Genomic DNA, 24115 nt, shown 5'->3' with positions numbered 1-24115 from the left:
CTGAAGTTTTAGCAGTACTTTCCTACTCTCATCATCAATCTCCCCTTTAACATTTCTTTGTGACTGGACCAGCAAAAATTAGAAGGAAAGAATAAGGCAACAGTTGTACCTAGTGTGAGCATTAGTGTTTTTTAATAATTTATGCTTTCAATTTTTATATCAAAGTATTGTTATTGTCACTACTAATATTGTACAATTTACTTCTTTTTGTGAGGGCTTAGACCCCATAAAATTGAGTCTATTTTTTTCTCATTTCTAGTTTGCCCCTGTTGATCTTCAGATTTCTGAGAAGTCACTGCAAATCTACTGAAAGTGTGAGGTGATGCAATTCATAGCTTTGTGCTCAGAAAACATGGAAAAAAATAGGAAGGCCTTTTCAAGCAACATGGAGAAAGCATAGACTCTAGGCATGAAGCATGTGAGAGAGATGGAAAAAAATCTTATCTTCATCTTATTTAACACGAAAACTTGATTTCTCTTAAAGAACATCCATAAATAAAGTCTTGTTTTTCCAAATGAAAATTGGTTGCAGGAGTATTTGCAGACTTAAAAATTCTTTTTTTTTTCAAACTATGAGTCTATGTACAAAAGACTAAATGATAAGAAATAATCTGGTTGTTATGTGTTGAAGAGGTAAACAACATCTTTGATTAGTCCTTAGTATGTAATGCACCTTGACTATATAGTTCTTGCTAGATGGAACCGTGTAGGCTCTTGGGTTTTGCTTTTTATCAGAATAGTATAGTCTTTCATCTAAATTATATTCTGGACAAGACAAAATATGCAATAGTCAGCTATTGAAAACTAAGTTTCTTTTAATTTTTAAAGATGTTACAATTTTCCTTATCTCTGTAACCAAAAAGTTGCACTGATATAATTCATTCAAGGTGTTAAATATGTTTTTGTTGCTGTCATGACACTAAGACACTGTTTGGCATTAGGTGAACTCACCAGTCTCCAGAGGCATTGCATCTATGTTAAATATCTGCAATATATGACCACTAGAGAAAAATTAGTTTCACAGACCATTTTCACAGTTTTTATATTGCCATGGGGTAGGAAGTTATCTTCAGCAAGGTCTGTCATAAGCAAACCTTGATGGCTATATGTGAAAAATAAAAAGAGTAACATTAGAAAATTTTCGCATCAAAACTTTTAACTTTCTGTATATTGTTTTAGAAACTGACAGGACTTCAGTGTTTTTCAGTATATATACATAAATATATGTGCAAATTCCAGCAACTTAATTTTATTAACAAGGAAAATTCAAATTAAGTTTTATAACTGAAAATCCTGATAGCTTAAAAGTGTTAAATTTTACCATAATTTTAAAATAGCTTAAAAATGTGTATTTTATTGGATTTGATGCTGAATATTTTAGTTTCTTCTTTACCCTCTTTGTTTTACACTTCAAGATTTTAATTTCTCAAGAGCAACTTAAGAAATTAATATTAATATTTCCACTAAGTCTGTGGGAATACCTTAAAATTTTTCCCTGTGTAGCAGAAACTACTGATGCATTTGATGTAAGTTTATTCAGAGTATGGTGTAGACTGAATTTTAATGCTATGAAAAAATACTGTATCACTGTAATCAGAAACTATGAGACCACAAGTGACAATGATAATTATGGTGGGTGTCTGTAAGTCACCACTAATTTCTTTTCTGCTTACCTACGTAGTTTAACCTTGATGTGACAAGGTCACCATTCTCCAAGTAATGGCAGCAGAGGAGGAAGTGACAATTTTTATTACATTTTATGATTAAGAAATTTGCCAAATGGGAGTTCAGCTGTAACCTTCCCTGTCATTTCATTTAGGTGACCCATTAACAAACAGAAGCTGGTTGCAGTATCATTGTACAACCTGTGAGCAGAATATGTTCTACATCGTGATTGCAACTAACATTATGTAGTTAAGTGAAGGTTGTACTCACCACAGCTAGACAAGAAATTTATTATTATCATTCAACCACAGGCTATAAATACATGCCATTTAACCATGTTGATTTTGCTCAGTAGATTTCCTTTGGAAACCCAAGGACTATTTCAAGCATTTAAGACTGAGACAGGACACGAGCTGAAGCTGACCAGAACTTTGAACACAATCTCATCCAAATTCCAGTAATCTAAAGCAATGAAAGGCTTTAAAATATATCCCTGATTTATCCTGTGGGAGACTGCTTCTTCTCCTCACATCTCAAACTTTCTAATAGCCAAGTAAAGGCAAGGCAGAAGGTGAGCGTGCTTTTGGGTAAGTCTTCATTAAATATATCTTGGCTTTCTGAAACAGGAGTCCTTGTGTGGTCCTCCCAATTTGATCTGTCCCCTTTCCTCTCCCCTTATAAAAAACAGCTCTGGTCTATAATCCTGGGGGGAGGGGGAGGAGGGGGTGAGAAGTGTTAGCTGGTAATAGAACATAAAACTGAAGATATGATCTACAAAATCTATTTTTAGTGACTGAAACTGAAAGCCTTTACTTAGTCTTCACTAAAGTCATTGGAATATGACAGACAATATAGAAATAAGTCTGAAGGATAATATAAAAAAAATCATATACTCCATTTATTTCCTTTGATACTTTAAGCAGCTTGATGTTCTGCCAAACCAAAAGATATAAATCTTGCTTTGCATTCCCCTGGAAATGGAAGTCATCTAAAGTCAATTCTCTTCAATGAATTTTTTTATTGTAATGGGTCCAAGATTATTTTTTTCCATTTTGTTCTTATGGAATATTTCAAGAGCCTTACCTTCATCATTTTGCTCATGCATCTAAAACAGTAATTCTGTGCAATTGCTATTAGAGCTTCTGATCAGTTAAATCTCTTTCTTTCTAGATTGGAAACATAAAGTTTGTTTCAGGGGAGGAAAAAAAAAAGACAACAGAATCTAAAAAGACACATACACAAAAAAGAGAACATATTCCAAAACCAAAAAAAACATGCCACTAAATAAGTTCCTGTTTCTTTTCCAAATGTGTCAATAACCCTAAATATCATGGAGGTTTTGGGCTTTTTTGAGAAACTGAATTAATGCCAATACTTCCAATTCCAATTTGCTGAACAACAGGTAGACAATAGAGTATATATATAAATATATATATGTGTATATGTATAGTATATTAGTATATTCATGCTACCCTTAATTATTATGAAAGGGCAGTTAACCACAGCAACAGCAAGCTGGCTGTGGAAAGAAAGCTAAAACAGATGGTTCAATAATTTCAAGCTACTGTTTCAGTTTGTTTATATTCCAACAGTAGTAATAAATTTTAATAACGTCTCTTAAATCCTAGTTCAGTCTAATTGCAACATTTACTATATAATTGTTATGAAGAGCAGTATTACAAGTGTGGACAAGCTCGAGGTGCTTCTAAATCTAAGTCATATTTGATAGACTCCATCTCTGCCCTTTTTATAAGGAAGCTATAAAAATCCTTATGGCAGTAGACTTCTGGATCACATTATGGTAATTTCATTTTCTCTCCTTCTCAAGAGTATCCTTGAAATTTTGCTACATTTCTAATCCTTCCCTTAGTTTTGTGTATTACACTGATAGCTGCCATGATTACTTGAATATATTTTATATTAATTTTGATAAGAAAATACATATAATGTAGTACAGGATGTATAATCCCTGTTGTTGGGCAATTAAAGCAAATATGGAAGAAACTGAGGGCAGCAGGAGCTTAGAAATGATTGTTATGCTGAAAAACATTGACCTGTTCAATACGATAAATATTCATTCAGGAAGAGGTAGGAAATGACTGCTGCATACCTTTTCCTTCATTTTAACTTGTGTTTACAGCCTTATGGAGTTTGCAAACTACACACTGTGAAGCATTAGAACATAGTAAATAATGATTGCTTAGCACAAAGAACTTACTGGGTCACAGGTGGTTATTTAGAAACATTTCTATAGGTGAAGTAGGAAGAGCTGTGATATGAAATGATCATTGAGAGGCATGGAGAGTTTGGTGTAAATTCTGTTGGTACTTAAGGAAAAGAGTCAAAGGTGAACAACTGAATGAGAAATTACTTTCTTTTATTCTGCATCTAGTGCATAATTTCAAGGTTTAAGGGCTTTCCAAATGTGATTGACTGCTAACTGAATTCAGAAGCTTTATTACAGTTCTGATTTGTATAAACTTGACAGTTGTCATCCAAGCTCTAAATTCATATTCTTCCTTTTAATTCTCAGTAATGACAGAGAAAATAAGCAGTCTGTTGTTTTCACCCTCTCAAATTCTTCTGAACTATTTTTTTTAAAGTTTGTTAATAAACTGCAGCTGGCTATACTTGAAGATATTCTCTCTGCTCTCCTCCCCCTTTGATCACTGGAGTGTTTTCAGACACTGAAAATTATTTATGGCTTATCTATTACTTCTTTGAGCTTTCAGGGTTTTGTGCTCCAGTGGTTTCCCTGCTACCTCAGCCTTACTTCAGTAGCTCCTGTCATATCCTTCCAGCAAGACCCCAGAATTTCATTATGTTTACTTCTCTCTGCCCCATTTGTGCAGAGGCTTCTGTGCTGCCATGCCTTCAATGACTAAGGTCAATTTCCAGTGTAACCCTCACCCTTTTCTCGCTGTGAAAAGGAATGTTTCAAATTATAGGCAAATTAGTATTTGTTGTTCTCCCTCAATGCACTCAGCATCCATCATTTTTTATTCCATCAGTATCTATCCATCTATCATTTATTCCCTCCATCAGTATTTATTCCTACTGACAATATGTTTGTATCTTGTCTAGACTTTTCAGCACTGATTACTTCATTTAGGTTGTTTGTGGAACACTCATGCCCCTTGTTATGAACTGCTGTGTATACATCTTGAACATTTGGTTACCTTCCAAGTATCCTAGAAACATTGTGCTACACGTGGTTGCATTTGTTTCTTTAGTGATTTCCCGAATTAATTATATATTTTGAATAACATATAGCAGTCACATATATACATCATACATTTGTAAGCAAAACAAGTTATCTTTCATACTCAAATCTTTTCTCTTTTTTTGTGTGCCATATATTTCTGCTTTCTGATTATGTACTACTTTTCCTTCTAAGAAACAAACAAGATATATACCAGCCACAATTAAAAAAAATACCTGAATAGATAGGTAAGATTAGGTTTAAAATGAAATTTTTTCAGTGAAATAAATTTCACGTCTGACATTTGCCTTACTTATCTTTGTAGTCAGGTTGCATGTCGTAATTTATAACTGAAAAGAAAAGAAAAAAGGAGAAAAAATTAAGGAAGACACCAAACCAAACAGACAAAAACAAACACAAAACCCCCCCAAGACAACAAACAAAAACCAAACAAAAACCAGACCCCAGAAAAAAACAAAAAACCAAAATAACTCAACCCTAAAAACTCCAACAAATCAAGATCACAGTTTAAAAATACAAATATCTCCTCACATCATACTCTGTGCCTGAGGAAGACATTCTTCCTGTCACTGTGGTTCTAGCCTCCCACTGTTGAATTAAACTGGATTATTACCATTGATTCATCTGGAATAGGTACTGAGTCACTTTAAGGCAATGGGCAAGATAAAAGAGCTGTGCAGTCTGTCAGATGCATTCTCTTTAAAGAAGATAAACAGCTGCACACATTTTAGTTATAGCTATTGTTAGAAGCTGATGTTGAGGTGATAATGTAATTAGTAGTGTTGTGAAATATTAAACCTAACATGCTGCATATTGATGTTTCTTCCCAGGAAATCCTTGATGCTTACTGTTTCTGTCAGACAAGGTAATGTGCTTGAATATTTCATCTGACAGAAATAGCAACTCTGTATAAGCAGCACTGGAAAACACCCAAACAGTGAAAAGGGACAGCTAGATATTTTAAGTAGTGCTCATAAAGTAAATCCATTCTATCCAGGAGCTGTAAGACTGTGTGAAGACAGTCTATACTCACTTGAGACAAAAATTGCAGATATTGACAGACAGATAATATGCTGAAAGGGTTCATACTTGTTTCCAAAGACTGCTAAGCTTCAAACTTCTCTGTGGGAAACAAAGAAGCTATTTAATGATGCTGCTGAAAAATAACTGTATGATATGCAAATTGCATTTTTTGCTATGACTTCTAATAATTTGATTGTTACTATCTTTTTCAGTGCCATGTTTATGCACTATGTCGTATTAATCTCTTTGCTGTGGGAAAAATCAGATGTGCTCTTCACCTTAACTTTCCACTGGGTAGAGTGAGTGCTGTCACAGTCAGTTGGTACAACTGCTAAAGTCCATCAGTGTCCAGTGTCCTGGAAGACTTTGGTGTGCTGCAGAATCATATTTACCCACAAGAAATGAAAACCTTGCCTCAGTGCAACAAACTTTACTTTTCAGTTTGGTGTTTGTGCATACAGCAAATGGACAACTATATTCCTACTATAGTCAACTATATTGACTGTGGTGGTCAAGACAAAAGAGTATGCTGATGGCCACAAATTGCATAACAGTAAAATAATGGGGAGATTATATTCCCTTACACTGCACATCAAATTGTGCAGACTAATCCACAGAGCACCTTCAAGCAGCCTGTCTGCAATGAAATTTTAGCTTTTGCAGGAATTTCAATATTTGCATTTAGTAGAGTTCTTTCTTCAAGAACTCAATACCACTCACTAATAATACAAGGAAGCATGATTACAGAATAGAAAATATTTTTTATCTTACTGCCCTAGAAGCGCAGGGGAAGGAAATGGAATTCCCGAGTAACTGGAACAACAGACCTAGTTGCAGTGTCTTGAAATTGTTCAAGCAAGGTTCTGACACCTAAATAGAAGAAAAAGCACTCTTTGAGAAAGACAATTTCAATATATAATAACATTCAGAAAGCTATGTGAAACTAAAAATGCCAATGCATTTTTTAAGATGAAAGAATTATGAAATAGTATCTAGTAAGAATAAAGATTATAACACCTCAACAGAAATATAATTCTATTATAAAGCACAAGTTTAATAGAATCCACATATGCAAGAAGAATAATTTGATTGATTTCTTATTTATATTCAATTAATGACTCCATTGATGACTAATGAACGTTGACAGAACCCATTATAAGATATCAGAGAGGACCACAACCACAGAAGAGATCTCATCACCAGATCAAATAAGGAAAACCTATGCACTCAGGCAAGCTGGAAAAGAAAAAAATAAATTAGTCGATGTCTAGAAAGCAGGCAATTCTCTTTTTTTCCTGCATGCACCATGCAGAACTTTATCAGAGGAGGAATGTCCACAGTTATCTAAATCCTTCCTTTACAGATACAATTTAGTCAGGTATTTGGAATTGAGCTATGCTGAAGTGTTATGTGGAGATCAAAGCAGCACAAATGCAAATAGGCAGTTCAACATTTTATGTGGAAGAAATGCTACAGACTAGACAAGCAAATAAATAGTTGCCATTTCCTATATTCATTAATTTTTGTGTGTTTTTTAAATAAATATGTGTGATACACCTAGACAAATCTTATCAAAACTTTTCTCTTACTGAATATCTTATCTCTTTTGATAACTTTGGTGACTTGGCTGGAAAGATGCCAGGTTGTGTGGGTCTGACAGTGGGGTTCAGTTGCAATTAACCTTATGTTTCAATGTCAGTACATTAGAAACCACTGATCCACAAAGATTAGCACCCAGAGAAAAGGATGTCTATGGCTATGAAAAATGATATGCTTGGTCAGAGATTTAGCATATGTAAACTTCCTACACATTCAGAAGGATGTCAGATATCCATATTACCAACTAAACTTTGATATGGAAACAAAGTGACTGCATAACCACAGTTTGATTGTTTCTGCAAATTTATTTTCTTGTGTCTTTTTTACCAGTCTGTTTTCTCATGCCTTTCATACTGATATCTAAAGGTCATCAGCTTGTTTCATATTATCAGGAAATGTTTATCAAATGAAATTTCTATGGCTTTAACACCAATATGAACCCAATGTACTATGTATGATTTTATTGCAGGACTGTTCCATTTTTGGCAATTTCTGTATTGTCCCAAGGAACCACAGTGAGAGTCACATAAACATCTAAACAGAGGCGTCTTCCAGTGACCTTGCTTCCCACCCATGACTGCAATTAACAGCAGCACTAAGTGAGGATGAGACACATTAATTCCTGTGCCCAAGAGGATGCTCTTCACAGCACATCAACACACTGTCTTATGAACCATATGACTCATTGCTCTGTGACAACTGGTATTCTCAAACCCTGACAGATGCTCACTAACAGAACTTGAGAACTGAAAATAAATTTTCTTATTGGAAATAGTGAAAAATATGCAAAATTCTCATTATTTCCCAGCAGACAAAGTCAAAAGACATTTCTATGTTTCTTCTTTATCAGTGGTTCTACTAAAGGAAATCCGAATTGGCTTTAATAGAGAGGAACTTAATAATCCAGGTATGTTTAATAACTTTATAATCCAGCTGAATCTGATACCTGATTGAAGTAGTATAAACACGTTACTCTAAGCTACTGTAGAGTAATTTTTAATCAGGTCAAGAATATCTTAAAAGTTTGACTCAGAACTAGTACAGTTTCAAAGTCCCTGTTAGTGCATGATTTTTTTTGTTGACAGGCACACTGAGTGAATGTTGGAAAGTAATACAAGGTTTCCACAGCACCCCATGATATCAGAAAGGCATGTATTTGAAATCATCCTTTCTGACAATTAAATGGCCAAGACAGAAATAGTAGTCTCCAAACCGTTAATATATATTAATGGGAGTGATTAGTTGAAAGGGGAATAAGAATTTGAGAATGATGATGACTGATCAGTCAAAACTGATTTTTTTTATAATTAGTTCTTGATATATTCCTTTTCCTTGAATCTGCTGATTTTAGTATCTCAAATATCCACTAGACACAATTCTGCTGTTTAAGTGTCCCATTTTAGGAAAAGCCACTTCTAGCTTGTTTCAAACCCACTATTCTAATTTGGTGCTCTCTGTTTATTGGATCAGAAGACATACTGGATAGTCTAAGAGGGTAAATTTTTATATATATATATATATATATATATATATATATCAGAGGACACAGTTAGATTGGTCAAAGAAGCATTCAACTTTAAAATTTCTAAGTTGAATTTTACACTGGACATTGCCCCACATAATACAGTATTTTTGAAATTTCTCATGACAGAAATGCCTGCATTTGCTCTTATGGTTTTCAGTATTGTCCATTTTTAATCAAGAAATAACACACATCTCATTTATAAGAAATGAACTTTTTATTTTTTTTAATGTGAAATGGTGGTAATTTTTAGTAGACAGAGTATAACAGCAAATAAAATTTAGGGCACATTGACAGAAGCTTCAATGTAGGTACCAAATTTTCCTTCCTTTTGAAACCAAACCAAACCTTAGTTCAAATACTTTGATATAAATATTGACGAGTAGCTGCAAGTTTAAGTGCAACAAATTTGGTGATTCCAAGAAATGGGTAGGGCAATGTCTTGTCTGTAAAACAGCTCAAGACTTTGAGGTGACAAAGGATGTAAGTGCAAACCTAGTTCAGCAGTAGGAACAAAGCAGGATCCTCATCAGGTGATTTATTGATTGCTATTGCCTATTACACTAAAATATGTCCAGAAGAACTTTTGGATATTGTAACCCCATATTTTTGTTTTACCTGATTGTAGCACTATCACCATTTGAGTTTCCTCAAAAACATTTAATGTTCTAAAATAACAGTTTGGATATAGCGATCTCTGGACACCAGAATTCTGTTGTGGGTGACAAGCACCCTCTGTTCTGTCCAATGGGATACTCATTTTGAGACAGAAGCAAATATTTTTTAGTAGTGGAGGAAATGGACAGCCTCAGTGGATACTGCATTTGCTGAAAAAAGGAAAGCATTTGATGACATTAGATACGAGTCTGCAGAAGAGCAGCAGGAATTAAATAAGATTGCCCAGACTTTTCAGTCATCTGTTGGAATGCTGTGTTCTAGAAATGTATTTAATTAACTGAAGATTTCTTAATAAAACAACAAAAAACTCGTGGAAATTAGTGATACAAAAGGACAACAAGCATATAATAAACTTCATTTTTTGGCTGCTAATCATATTTTGATTCCCCTCAGAAACAAGACAGAAGACAGAACAACTGTATTGTTAATAAAGCTAATATCCTCATGTTTTATATACTGCTTTATTTCTGTGTCTTTCAGCATAATCCAAAATATTTTATTACTAGCAAGTAATTTTCTTTTCTTGTGACAGTAGTTTACAGCTCCTCTTTGCCATTTTTCAGATGTCCTAGAATGAAAAAAAATCCTGAAGTTCTGAGGGAGCAGTATCTCATCTGTATTAACTCTCTGGTATCTTTTTTGCTGTTTTAACTAAGTGTGATGTAGTGGGAGATAAGGCATAATTAGAGAAATCAACAAACTCTTTAATAGCCTACAGATAATTTATCCATATCCCTTCCTTTGACTCCTCTGCCATTTACATGAAACTCACAATTTCACTCTTTCCAATTATTTCCAGCTTTCAGATAAGAAGGTCTTTTTAAGAACTAGTTGTGTGGGTATGTAAAAAATGTAAACAGAAATTCCCATATTCTTGTTTTTGACTGACTCATGTGGCCACTTTAGTTCTGCACACCTAGATTCTCACTAGTAAGGCTAGTCTATAATTAATGAAAGTTCACTGTGCATATTAATAATTGTCATATTATCCAGTCCTTTTTAACTGAAATACCAACATGCGGAGTGATGACAACTTAATGGCAGATGGAATTCAATGTACCAAAGGAAAGAAAAATTCAAACATAGTTGACTCTGAGTGAGGTGCTGTCAGACAGAAAAATAAATGTGTGATGACTTCCTTATATTTGATTAGAGTAAAATTAAAGCACATGAAAGACATCTTCAGAATATGTTATGCTCTTAATTAATGAGTTGTTGAGACAGTCAGTGTGCAGAAGGAGTGAGCATTCTAACCTGCTTGTTAAACTGGCATTTAAATTGCACTGGAACAAACCTACTGGACTTGTATGCAGATTCCAGATATTCACTCAGCAGGAAGCCAGGTGAGTTCAGCCCCTTAGAAGGGTACTATGGGCTGGTACCAGACAACTGCTGGGAAAGTGGCTAGATGACTAAAAGTATAAACTCCTCAACAAAAAAAGCCCAAAACAGGAAAGGTCCATGGTCAAATTTCATGGGAAGCTGTTAAGACAAACTTATTGGCTTGAGCGGTATCTTATCACTTTTTAGTATCAACCAAATCAATATCTAGAAACAATGATTGGATTTGTGGATCCAAATAGTTTCTTTCAATTTTAATTCATGTTTAAAACAAGTACTCTTTCTATTTTTAGTCCTGAGTACTTTTTTTGTAATATGAGGAAATGGAAGTAGTGTCTAGCAAGGGTCACAAAAAAACTGTGAAATCTTCCCTGTTTCTTGAAAGCAGTAGTAGATTTAATACACTATACTACATTCCAAGTACTGCCCTTGGTACTACAGAATTAGCACCTGTTGGTTTTGCAGAAATTGTACATAAAAAATAAAAACCCACTTTCAATTAGCTGTGCCCTTCAGGCTGTCTTGAACTGACTTTAGGACAGAGAGCAGGGTTATCTCTCTCATCTCAAAGCCAGCTGTAATGCTGCTTCCAGCATTGAAACATTTCAACCTTCAGGAGAGAAATCCTTCACTAAAAGAGTGCTGTTAAATGCTCTTGATAATATTGTGAGCAGGATTGTTACTGGGTGCCCCTGTAACATTGGAACTCTAACTTGGCGTGAACTAAATTGCTTTCACTCCTATCCAGGATATCAGAAAGATCTGTAGTAGTTGTCTTTGGGTAAAAGGGCAAAAAAGAAAAAGGGCACTTGAACCTAATAATGCTTTACTAATTCTCATTAATGAGCAGGATATCCTTTGTGAATTGTAAAAGGAATAATGAAATTTAAAAAAATGTATTGATAAAAAGAAAGTAGAATAAATCCCAAAGAAGACCAACTCATGAGAATATGGAAGCTGGTTTAAGGTTGAGTTGGTAGAGCAATTGTACGCACATTTTAAATTGCTTCATTTTTTCCCCCAGGTTCTAGATTTGTAGATGGCCATGGTGTAGTTAATGAGGTCATGTTATCCTTTTTTATTTTTTGTTTTTTGTTTTTTTTATTTGAAATGTCATATCTGTTGCAGTTTTTCAAATGCTTTGAGGAACTAATACTGCTTTTTTTTTTGTTTGTTTTTTAAATAGCTGATACAGGAAGAATTAAACAATTTCCAGAAAGTTATTTGGATTTTCTTCTGCAAATTTAAATAGTAAGTAAATAGAACAAATATTTTTTAACCACATCCCATGCTACTGGGGTTTGTGCCCACAGCTGCCCACATATATTTGTAAGTGTTTACTGCAATATTTTATCCTTATAGTTCACATTTCTGTAACATTTCTTTAATTATTTTTTTGATCCTGCTAATTTAATATTTTCTAATAATCACCCATAAATATGAAATTACATAAAATACCACCTAAACACCTAAATATTAGAACATTAAAAAAACACAAATTATCTGATGACTAGTGAGAAATATCCAGCTCTACAAGAATCAGGAATAGCTAGAACTGCGGTGTAAATAACTTTGCCAAACACATTTGTAAACACCTGAAGCACTTCTTTTTTCCTTTTTTTCTGTAGTTGAATTGGACCATGGTTGTGATTTAAGTCTTGCACCCAACCAGCCCCACGCAGCCACTCACTCATTGGAAGGGCAAGAGTGAGAAAACTCATAGGTTGCAATAAAGAAGGTGTAGCAGACGAAGTTAATTCTGCACATACAATCAAAGCAAAATGGGGAATTCATTGCCCACTTTCCATGGGCAGGCTGTGTTCAGCCATCCCCCGGAAAACAGGGCTTCATCATTTGTAATGGTGATGGAATAAAAACGCTGGAAGGCAAACACCAGCACTTGTCTTTCTGCTTTATCTTTCTTTCCCAAACTTCTGCTGCTGAGCATGATGTCACATGGTGTTGGATATTCCTTTGCTCAGTTGTGATCAGCTGTCATGGCTGTGCCTCCTCTCATGTCTCCACTTGCCAAGCCCCAGCCTACTTATCTGGAGGAACAGAGTGAAAAACAGAGAAGACCTCAATGTTATAAAAGATAGTAAAACAAACTATAAGAAATAGCAAACATAAAAAGTATTTAAAAATCTGATAAAAATTATATGGATAAAAAAATATTGCTAAAAATCCCCTATATCCCTAGCCTCACCCTTTTGAAATCCTAGGTTTCAGTTCTAATCTCTTCTCTTGCTATTACTACTCTAATATGAGATCAATAATATTCCAAGCCTTTTGAAAATAAAGCTTGCAAATGCCTTATTTAATAATGTTGAAAAATTACATTATTTTTTTAAAAGATTCTCATTTAAAACCAAAATAAGTGTACTTTGAAATTGCTCTAAATTGGGAAATAGTTTGCATTACACCTCTGCATTACACTTCAATACCTGATCTTATTAGGTATTTTTTTTGAGCAGCCAGAAATTTCATCTCATCAGTTAGGCATATCTCAGTGGAAGGCAATTCACAAAATTGTGGGTGTTAGCTGTGATGATGTACTCTTGGTAAGCACCCATGTCCACCATAGCAACTTGCATTTTACATCAGTAAGGGCAGACTAAAGATATAAACAGAATACTTAGTTAACAGGAACCTATTTGTCAGGAAAAGCTAACATAATATCTTTAAGTGATTCCAGTCTAGTAAATCAATTCTGAAAGATCATGCTGATGATTGCACCATCACAATCTATAATATACAAAATAAGAGAATCACAAGGTTAGTTCCAGATCAAATCTGGGTGGACACCTATTTTATTTAATGGTTATGAGAAACTAAATCCATTAAAATGTTAAAAGCCATTTTTTTTAACGTGGTGCTCTGTTGTAATCTGATACCAGAGGTATAAGGAAGGTCTTACCTCTTCCCTCCTGTCCCCATCCTATTGGCAGAGAGCCAAATATCCCCTCCCTGACCCTTTCCCAGAAAAAGCCAAGATCTAAGATCCTCTTCCTCTTTTGCCCTGGGACCACCATGAAATAAAGAAAGGCAAAGAGCCTCTTTTGAACCTTATGTTTATCTCCATGCTAAGCCTAGCTCCTTCTTATGGATACATAGGAAGAAGTTACAGTATTTGGCAGTGTTCATCTATTTCAAGGAAGCTTTGAAACTATTGTAAATGACAAAGAAAGTTGGAAATAAAAGGCTTTGTGGTTTTAGGTTTTGTAAATAAACAAATCTTATTTCATTTGTTTTTAAAGGTAGTTAATTTAGGAACTCGGCAGTGGTAGAATTCGTTGGTAACTCTTAGGTATATATAATTTAAAAACTTTTAATAGTTTTTTTTTAATTTGCACAGTTTTTTTCTAACACAAATATTTCAGATAAGGCAGATTTCAAGTCACATTCATCTGGCTTGGCAAACTTAAAGTATTAAATATATGTTTTCTTTAGATTATCTTAATTAATTATGCCTATGGAGAAGAAAGAAGCTTCTGAAAAATAGTTAATAAAAAGCTGCAGATTCTAAATCTTAGCAGAGTTCTGTAGTAGCTGTATTATTGGAAACAGTATTAATCAGCTCAGGGTAGATTTATATGCTATTTACTTGTAAGTCAGCAAACATCCATAACAACCTGCTAGATGTTTTTAAATGAGATTTAAAAATTTAATCATATTTCAAATTTGATAGTGCTGCCATTTAGTCTATCACAATTATAAAATCCTTTTACTGCTGCTTACATTATAACCATTAAAAAATAAAAAGAAACAAAACAAAACAAAACCCTCTCCCACAAACAAAAAATCCCCCAAACCAAAACTTCTTACAACCTCAGCCAAACATGGTAAATTTTTGACAATCCTGAACAATAGAATACTTTTGCATGGAAACTGGAAATATGGCCACAACTTAGTCTTTCCAGAAGCCAAGAACACATCATTTTCTTGCCCTAAAGAGAAACACCATTAATAGTAACAGGAGCTCAACATCAACATATGTTAAATTTTCATTAGTTAAATGCAGTTGTGAATAGTCACATCAATGTGATGCTGTAAACAGAGTTTTGAAAGGATTCTCAAGGCTGGCATAACCATTGCTTGTTGAATAAAGAATCATTTTGATCAAAATTCACAGTCAAAACAGAGTTCCTCTGCATTTCATTTGATGTAAAATTTGAAGTTAATTTGTATTGTTGGTTGCCCATGAGTCAGGTCAGACACCATCAGAAACGATTAACAATGGATCCTGTATTGACATATATTGTATTACACTCTGCTAAATAAAAAATACAGAGAATAATTCTAATTGCAGCACTTCAAAAAACTTCTTACACTTCCCTTGTGCCATATCATATTGAACCTTGGTTAATAAAGTCCCCAAATGTCTGAGAGTTTGGAGCATTTGTTAATCTTCTAAGCATTGCTAATCTACTTGATTGGCACAGAGCACTCCTAAGCACTGAGAAGCCTCAAGGAGGCTGTAACTGAAATCTCAAGCTGAAGACATCTGTTCTTCACAAATAGTCTCACTCTTCATGATGTTCTTCTGCATACAATTATTCAAACATAGAATTTGATGAGTCCTTAACACGGACTAGTATCAACCATCAAATACCAATAACAGAAAGCATAAGCAGAATTATAATTCTTTCTGACAGCTTATGGCAGAAAGTCTTGAGATAAGGTAAATATTTACACACTTAATTTCCACAAATTTGTAACACAAAGAGCAAGGGTTGTATGGATACAGAATGAACGAAATACATGTGTTTAAGCATCAGAAGAAACAGCACAAAAAGGTTTTAAAAGGTAGCTTGCACTGGGAAGGAAAGGGCACCTTTCCCCAGGCACTGCTCTCTTGGGAAGTACTGAGGAAGATGTTGCATATGACAAGATGAAAAGGCTGCATTCTGAAAAGGTCACAGCACAGATGACTTCCTAGCTGATGACCACTACCCTTACACAAAGAAGAAGGAAACGAGGTTGCTGCATGTAGTACACACTATTCTGTTTTTCTCCTTTCTCAAAAGAACAGACTTTGTACCCACAAGTGAGTAAAATCATATGATAGGCATCCACATATTCAAAGATTTATGACAGCATAAATCAACAAGATTCTGAGATGTGGCATCTTGTGACTCCTAAGGGGTGCAAGAGAATTGTCCAGAAATCTTTTTGTCACCTCCTGTCCAGAAATAATGCTTTTCATATTGCAAGCAAGTATGTGAGCGAGGGAGTGTGAATGTGTAAAATCCTTTCCTTGAGGAATTTGTAAATAAATATCCTGAGTTTTACTGAGTTTTACTTCTCTAATTTCTCTACCATGATGTGCAGTGTAGAGCCACATTATCAAACTAACCAGGTCATATATCTAAAGACGCTCTTGCTCCAAGTGATTATAGTGTATCTCTCATGTTTATTCTCACAATAAAGGAAAGAAGATATTGTTACAAGGCAATGTAAAAAATCACCTTACTTAAAATAAATAATAAAAAGGCTCTCAGTAATTTTCTTGCCTTAAGTTCAAATATTGAATTATTTATGTTTATTGTAAATATCCTTTGGTCATATGGATCTTTCAAAGATATCAAGTAAATATTTCACATTTGGTCTATTTTCTTTAGTTAAAAAATCACCACTTAACTCTGTGCAACTATATCTTCCAGGGATCCATTTACTTCACTCTAGCTTTGGTAAAACTGTACTCACTTCAGCACTTAAATTCACAAATATTAACAAGAAAACAGAACAAAGAATGAAGCAAATTCTCACTCGTGTAATTTCCCTGAAAAGTAGTAATCAAAGTTAACCTTCTCAGTAGGATGTGACAAAAGTTCAATGATAATAGAAGTACTGCTGCTTTAGGAAGTTCTCAGGGTTTGCAGACCCAGTATTCATCATAGCTCTTCAAGAAAGGTAAATAGTAGTATTTAGACATCAGTATTTCAAAAATATCCCTAGGCAAAGCAAAAGAGGTCAACAGTTCAATTTCCTGTAATGTTTCGTTAATGAATAGCTGAGAAATATTTCATGCCACAGAGAATGAATTCTTTTAATAACTTAATATACAAAATTTATATAAAGAAGAAGGTAACAGCCCATCAAATATATAAAATATTAAGCATTTATGGAGTATACCACCACATAAAGTAAAGCCAGTAAAACCTACGAGTCAGTTTTTTGTGTGAGCACTGTCTCACACACACACTGATTGCTATACAGGAGAGTGATCAGCCTAAGACCCAGACCAAGATCCATTATCAGTCAGATTACTGATTATTCATATTCCTGTGTAATTTTTTATGTTACTTAAATATAGCTTGGTAAGAAACATATGTTATCTTTTAGATACTGAAAAAAAATCTGAATCTGATTTCTCAAATTCTGAAAATTTCGAAAATGCAAAATGTTTTGCAATACCTGTAAAATATTCAGGAAGAAAAAAATATTAGAATTCAACTAGAACTGCTCTGTGAATGAGTTCATAGCTATTGACTCATTTACTGGTGTTTAAATTATTGAATGTTTAGTCTTTCAGGCTACAAATCTTGAAAGAGGTTAGATTTACAATAGATCTGTTTCATTAAATCTATTAGCCGGAAATTGGTTTTTTGCCTAAAAAAAGAAGCCATGCTGCTACAACTCAATATATCATCACCTTCAGCAAGGACAGAAGCTGAGTTCAAAAAGGCAGGACAAAAAAAGGTGAAGAACTGTTCTGAAAAAGCAGCTGAAACTACATAGGGACAAATGTAAGATTCTGCGTTTAGTCAGAAATCACAAACTCCAGAGTCACTCAGGACAAAAAAAATCTTGAAATATTAAAGGAGGTACAAAAATCAGTCCCCTGCTTTGAACTTAATGAAATATGATCTGGAAAAAATGCTTTTAATTTTGAAAAAATCTTTTAGAAATAGATGTTAAAAAGAAGAGCAAATTATCCCCAAATTACCTACTGAGGAAAAGGTAAATACTGACCATTCTCTAACAGTTTAAAAATAAAAATAAAAACATAACTAGACAACAGGATAGATTTTTGGTGAAGCTGCAGAACTTTGGTTGCAAACTTTTTGTATCTCTTAAAGCAATGCAATTACTGCTTTGGGAATAATTTACATCCTTCTCCTTTCCTTGGCTATTCTCAGAATAAAAAAAGTTTTCCTTCTATCCAGTGTGAAACTCTTCTCTTGTTTCAACTCACATTTCTTGTCATTTTCACTCCCACCAGATTATCATTTGTAGGTTTTGCAGGCTTCCATAAAATTTTCCTGAATTCTGCTCCAGATCTGGTTCCTCAGCCTCTCCTCAAAGGTCATGTGCTGCAACAATCATGATCTCTGCTGTGTGTCCTTCCTGCAATACATGGCTGGAGGTGGAAGAAGCGAGGCCACAGTCCTAGATGTGGTATCTCAAATGCCAGGCAGATGGGCTTAATCTCTTCTCTTGATGCACTGGCTCAGTTCCTGGGAATATTGCCTGGGATATTGCTTGAGACCTCTGCAGTAAGAGCTTTTTTCAAAGGCCTGGAAAGCATATCTTATATCTAAATATTTTCAATGTCTATGCATCCACATATACTAACACTGAAAAAAACTAATACTAATAAACTAACACTGAATTTAAAACTCCTAGTACTTTTCCTTACATTCTAGAATATTAAAATCAGAGTTCCATATTATTAATATTAAAACAAGTATATTAAGACCAGAGGCATATGTACAGATATACACTGAATATCAGGAACAGACTTCTCAGTGAGAAGTTACTGGTTTTGTTGAAAGTAGAAACATGAGACTGTCTATCAAGTCACTCACTCAGGCTCGTATGAGGTAAATAAAAAGCAGACTGAGTTGCATCACAGTGGAGAAGTCATGCTGCTACAGGGAAGTGTTTTCTCTGTAGGAGGGCCTTTTTGATGCCTGGAGTGGAGAGCTGGAACCTCTTTACCACTTTGAAACCCTTTATGCTACATGTACTTGGTTATAGAATGGCTACCTAGGTATAGGTACAATAAGTACAAATACTGTCTGCCAGATGGTGACTGGAAAATAGAAATCACTGGATACTTGCTTTGCAAATGTGACATGCTGGTGCACAGAAATGGTAGGGAAGAGCTGGAATCAAAAGGAAGCAAAAGGCAGTAAGCAATATGAGAGAAATTTAATCAGTGTTACTGAACTACCTTTGCAGCCAACAGGAAAACTGAGATGAAAAGCAGAAGCTGGGACTGAAAAAAATTAGACTGAAGATGGAAAACAATTAAGGTTGTTTGTATCACTTATAATTTGCAGTGGAATGGAGCGGTTCCATCTTGCAGGAAGAGGTTCCAAAATATGGAAGGAAGAAAACATCAATCCTGTCATCAGGAGGTGTAAGAAGGAGGGTGTGGTGAACTATACCATTGTCAGCCCTCAGCTTGATCTTTGGGAATGTGATAGATCAAATATTTCTGGAGACATTTTCCAAATGAAGGACAAGAACATCATCAGGAATCAGAAACGTGGATTTACTCTAAAGAAATTTTTCTTAATCCACCTAATGTGACTGACATGGTTGTTGAGGGGAGGGTGATAGTCCTTGCTCTAAGTTAGAGTAAGGCTTTCAACATTGTCTCCTGCTTTGTCATGTGAGACAGATGAAAGAACAAGAATAGGCTGAAAACTGACTGAACTGCTGGACTCCAGCTGGAGGCCAGTCACAAGTGATGTGTTCCAGGGGCTGACCTTTTAAAATCCTAGCTAATCTTCTAGAGTCTGGGCAGAGTGTACACTCAGTAAGTTTGCAAGTTTTACTCAACTGAAAGACACGTCAGATCCAGCAGAAAGTTGCTGTCATTCAGAGGGACCTCGACAGATTGTAGAATCAGGCAGGGAGGAATCTCATGAAGATCAGTGCAGGGAAATGCCAAGTCTTGCCTGTGGATGAGAATAACTCTGGGCAGCAGCATCCAAGGGGGGCTACACAACTGAGTCCTTAGGTTCACCATATCCCTATTCACTACCCCCCAGAAAAGAGTTTTTTGTACTTTTCTGTAAGTAATAATATTCAAAAACCGGGTCACTACATTTAAGAATGATTTTAGGGGCCAAGTTGAACTTTCAAAGATGAAAATTTGTGTGCAGCATAGATGAAAGTTAGGCTTAGAGATCATAAAAAAGACACTAATTTTCCATCAAATCACAATCACCAAAATCAAAAATATTTTGGAGACTGCCAATCTTAAAAATTAAACTTCAAAAAAGGGACAAACCTGGTGAACATCTTACCACTTTTGAATTAACTCTTGCAATTTTGATGCTTTTTTTCTCTTAAAAGGTTAAAAAAATTGTGAAAGATATATTTCAAAATGTTCTTTGCCAAGTGCACTGGCTTTGTATGACAAGGCTTTTGGTAGCAAGGGGGTGCGGTAGTGGCTTCTATGAGAAGCTGCCAGAAGGTCCCCTCATGTCTGTCAGAGCCAATGCCAGCTGGCTCCAAGATGGATCTGTGGCTGGCCAAGGCTGAGCCCATCAGCAATGGTGGTAGCATAAACTGGCATCATAACATATTTAGGAAGGAGAAAAAAGCAGCTCATGATTGATTGAAACCAGAGAAAGGAGAAGGAATATGTGGGAGAAAGAAATCTGCAGACACCAAGGGCAGTGAAGAAGGAAGGGTGTGGTGCTGCAGATGTGGAAACAGAGATTCCCCTGCAGCCAGTGAGGAAGAACCTGATGAGACAATCTGTTCCTCCTGCAGCTCAAGGTGGAGCACAGACCCACCTGCAGATAAGGCTGGAACAGGTGGATGCCCAAAGGAGCCTGTGACTCTGTGGGGATCACAGCTGGAGCAGGGTCCTAGCAGCACCCGTTATAAGAACCTAACAGAACCATAGAGAGCCCTAGCTGGAGCAGCTTGGCTCTGAAGGATTGTCCCCCTTGGAAGGGACCTGCCCTGGAGCAGTTTGTGAAGAAGCACAGACTGTGTGAAGGACTCATGTTGGAGATGTCTCCTGTGGGAGTCACTCCATGTCTGAGTGGGGGAAGAGTGAGAGGAGCCCTAGTCCTGAGGAAACAGAAGCAGCAGAAACAACATGGCAAACTGAGCACAGCCCCCATTCCCAGTACCCCTGCATTCTTGTGGGGACCAGAAGATAGAGAAAATGGGGAATGAAGCTGGGTCCTGGAAGAAGGGAGGGGTAGAAGGTGTTTTAAGATATAATTTAATTTGTCATTACCCTGAGAAATTATTCTCTATTACTCTGAATTGTCCAGCAATAAATTGAATTAATTTCCCCAAGTCTGTTTTGCCTGATGGTAATTGGTGAGTGATCTCTTCCTGCCCAAATCTTACCCCAGAAGATTTTTGCTGTTTTTTCTCTCTCTTGTGCAAGCTGAAGAGGGGAGTGATAGAGCAGCTTTAGTGGACACTTGGATGCCAGCCAGGGTCAATCCACTACACCAAATTTCAGATACATTCATGCCATGTTACCACACCATGCAGCAGGCAGCCGAGTATTACTTTTGGCAATTAATAATGCAATAAAACTTTCAAGACTCACCAGTAGTACCACCAATTGGTTATATGTCACTATTAGGTTCTTTATTTACACCACTGCAGTATCTCAGGCAAAATAGCTGAAAGTCCTTTCTGTAGAACACCTTTCACAGAATGCAGGCTAAGGTTTGATCCCATTTCAGTGGTGCTTTTGGGGCTACCAGGTTGCTAGCAGAGCTCCTGCTTGCAGCTCAGGTGAGACAAAGGTAAAATAGCCACAAAATATTACTCAAGTACTCCTAAGAAATGTTGTGGCCCTGATTGGGAGACTATTGTACACTGAGGAGTTAGTGCTCCACCAGCAGCTGTTCTGAGTGGGTGCTGGGCTGGGCTGGGTAGTATCACACATTTTACTTAGCCTCAAGCATTGTGCTGCGCCACACACATATTTGATGAAGAATAACTTTAGTTCCTAAAATGTTTCCATAAGTACATCCGCCTGAAGAAAATGCTAAAAACTTCTAAAGACAACAATAGCAGCAAACCTCATCATAAACAGGAATTCTGTGCAGAATGCCATTCCCTAATCTTTCCCTAGCCTGTGTGGTCACTCCAGGTTTACATCATCTATCACCATTACATCATGCTATCACCTTTCCCGGACTATAAATATGTGGCTTTCTTGCTGGGATCCAAAAAGAATCAGCACCTCCTTAGACAAAACAATAAACAAAACTGTTAAGTCTGTGTTAAAAATGCTAAAAGTTGCTTAAGCCATCTTCTTATACCCATTATTGTATTTCCAGCACTGTTGTCATTGCAGATCCCAGTCCCAGGATGCTACTGATCACTAATGTAATATCTTCCAGTATAAGATATTCAACATCACTTTGAGTTGATATCTTTAGTCATGTCCTGATGATAAAAAGACAAAATTTTTGGTTCTACATGACCTTGTTATAACAGTGAACTCAGAATTGCAACTGATGGTATTATTGAGGAACCAAGACCCATTAAGAGCAAACATTTCCTCACAGCATTTTGCTTTTGCTTTATGTTTACATCATGTACACATCATATACCTCTTTGGATTCACACAAACCCATTTCTATGTACAAAAGCAATAATTTCATTACCTGAATTTATAGTTCTCTGTTTTATTGACATTTCAGGACTTCTCCAGACATGCATTTACTTTCTAGCATTTCATGAAGTTTTTCATTGCTGATGTGATGCTAGATATTTTTCCAAAGCCTTTCTGAATATGTAGTTAAATCCTTTTTAATGCAGCACAGCACTTTCAAAGAGAAATAAAACAAATTAATAAACATCCAGCACATCTCAGTTTATTTCCCAGATTATTAGAAAATAAACAGTTCAGCAAATTTGTAAATAGTTTAAACCTTAACATATCCCTAATGCTATGAGAATAACACAGATAAAATGAGGTATACAAACAGGGAATTAAAGTATGGGAAATAATAAGTGGCTCAAGAAAAAACACACACAAAAAACAATTATCCATTTGTTTTTGAAAGGGAAATCTTCAAGCATGAAGTATTGTTTATAGATAAAAACCTCCCAGCACACTATGAAAGTTTCAGTAGACAGCACTTTTCAGGTTTTTGATTGTTTGTTTGGGATTTTTCATAGTCTAGAAAGATCTCCCTTACCTATTCCTACTGGTTCAAAATTTGTGACAGGAGAAAGCTAGAAACATATGAACTGTAGTATGGGCCAGAATGGCAGCTGTGATTATGCTATTAATTCTCATAGATATTGAGAGATCCTATGGGTCATATTTGATGCTTACTGCTCTGTTGCTCGCCCTCAGGCATTTTAATCTAGAGTTCTTTTTCCCATTGAAAATATTATATAGGTGAGAAAATTTGTCTACTTTTCTGTTCTTTCTTTTGTATCTTTTGTTTCATATAGATTAAATACTCTTCCATTGTCAATTTCTTTTGTCTTAATAGTTAGGCTATGCTATTATTAACAGAATCAACAGTAATTATGGAACAATTCAGCAAACAGAAAGCAGGGTAAGAAGGTTTCAGTTCATAATGTTATTAGCGACACTGATAGTAGAAGTAATGAAGGGTTTATGGTTTTAGACAATCCAATAAAACTCATGAGACTAAATTAAAACATTGTAAAGCAAATGTTCTCTCTTCTTTCAGTGTCTGTCTTGAAAATGTTTTAAGTCAACAGATAGAATACTGGTACGTAATAAATGAGATATCTGTAGAGAAAGATTCATCCTGGCATATGGGGCTTCAGATTACATCAGCAAAATCCATTTTGCAATCTTTTTTCCTCAACCAATTTTATCTAGTATCAAATGAAAAAAAAAAAAAATTATTGAAAACATAAATGCATAAAATAAAACCCCGAGACTCAAGGGTGAAAAATTCTGAGCAACCTTGCAACAATACCAACTCTTCCTCATTGATTTCTGCCAAAATTATATACAATTCTATATAAAACACTTCTTTCTTTTACTTGACTATGGGAAAACTCAAATTGTATTCTTAAGCAGGACAGCATACTCTCATGATTCTCTGATATATTATGGCTTTGCCATCTTTATA

This window comes from Erithacus rubecula, assembly GCF_903797595.1.
Source record: "Erithacus rubecula genome assembly, chromosome: 3".
NCBI classification, from domain to species: domain Eukaryota; kingdom Metazoa; phylum Chordata; class Aves; order Passeriformes; family Muscicapidae; genus Erithacus; species Erithacus rubecula.
The sequence above is the reverse complement of the archived record's forward strand: the minus strand, read 5'-3'. Positions refer to the sequence as shown.